Genomic DNA, 1,454 nt, shown 5'->3' on the forward strand with positions numbered 1-1,454 from the left:
TGGCATTTTTCGCATTTTCGTGCGAACTTCTCGCAATCTCCGATCATCGTTGGCCAGTAGTATCCATGGCGCTTGATTTTCACTGCCAGTGATCTTCCGCCGGAATGATTGCCGCAGATCCAGAATGTACTTCTTCCATCACTTTTCTCGCTTTTTCCCCTTCCAGCCACGTCATGAGTGATCCGGAGAATCTCCATTTGTAAATTTCGTCGTCTACTGTTATGTAGCGCGCGGCCTTTGTTCGGAGTTTGCGGGCNNNNTCGGTGGGCAGGTGTCCGTTGATAATGTAGTCTCGAATTGTCTGCAGCCATGGGGTATCGCAGCCGTAATCAGATTGCTCTTATTGCGGTCGTATCGTAACTTCTTCTTCTTCGTCATCTTGACCTTCTATGAGGTTGACGACGATTGGTGGTCCGATGCTCGGATGTTCGATGAACTCGACCGGAATTACCCTATTAAGTCCTGGGTCAGAACTTGATGCTAAGGCCGCGAGAGCATCTGCCTGGACGTTTTCAGAACGAAGAATTCGCGTAAGGGCAAAACAGTCAAACTTTCGAGCTAGTTTTTGGACCAATTTGAGGTACGCGTCCATCCGTTCGTCCCTGGCTTCATACTCTCCGCTGAACTGACTTGCCACTAACTGGGAGTCGCAGTAAGCGTGGATGTTTCGTATCTTCAAGCCGTGGGCTAAACGAAGCCCTGCGACGAGTGCTTCGTATTCGGCTTCGTTGTTTGAGGCGTGGAATTCCAGCCTGAATGATTGTTCTAAGATCTCGCTCGTCGGAGATGTGAAGCGAATTCCGATGCCTGATCCCTGCTTGGACGAGGATCCGTTGACGTGAAGGAGCCAAGTGGAATTTGGTTCCTCGTTGGTTATGGTCTCTGTCGGTAGCTCGACCAAGAAGTCTGTAAGCACTTGTGACTTCGCGCTTGTTCTCGGTCGGTACTTGATATCGTACTCGCTCAATTCGACCGCCCATTTGGCCAACCGGCTTGATTGACTCGGGCTATGCAGAATAGTCCGTAGGGGAAAAGTTGTGAGGACGACGATCGTGTGGGATTGGAAATATGGTCTTAGTTTTCGGGCCGATGTTACGACCGCGCATGCTAATTTTTCCATTAGCGGGTATCTAGATTCGGCATCCAGCAAGGTTTTGCTTATATAGAAAATAAGTTTTTGTTCCCCGCGTTCTTCCCTGATCAGCACGCCGCTCACAGCTGTTGCCGATACAGCGATGTACAAGAACAAAGGTTCCCCCTACACGGGTTTTGCGAGGACTGGAGGGGAAGCTAAATACCGCTTCAGCTGCTGGAAAGCGTTTTCGCATTCTTCCGACCATTCGAATTTTTTATTTCCCCGTAAGACATCGTAGAAGGGCAGGCACTTGTCTGTTGATCGTGAAATAGACCGGTTAAGTGCCGCAACTCTACCGGTCAGCCTTTGGACTTCCCGC

The sequence above is a fragment of the Brassica oleracea genome, chromosome C2 (genome assembly GCF_000695525.1).
Source record: "Brassica oleracea var. oleracea cultivar TO1000 chromosome C2, BOL, whole genome shotgun sequence".
Taxonomy (NCBI): domain Eukaryota; kingdom Viridiplantae; phylum Streptophyta; class Magnoliopsida; order Brassicales; family Brassicaceae; genus Brassica; species Brassica oleracea.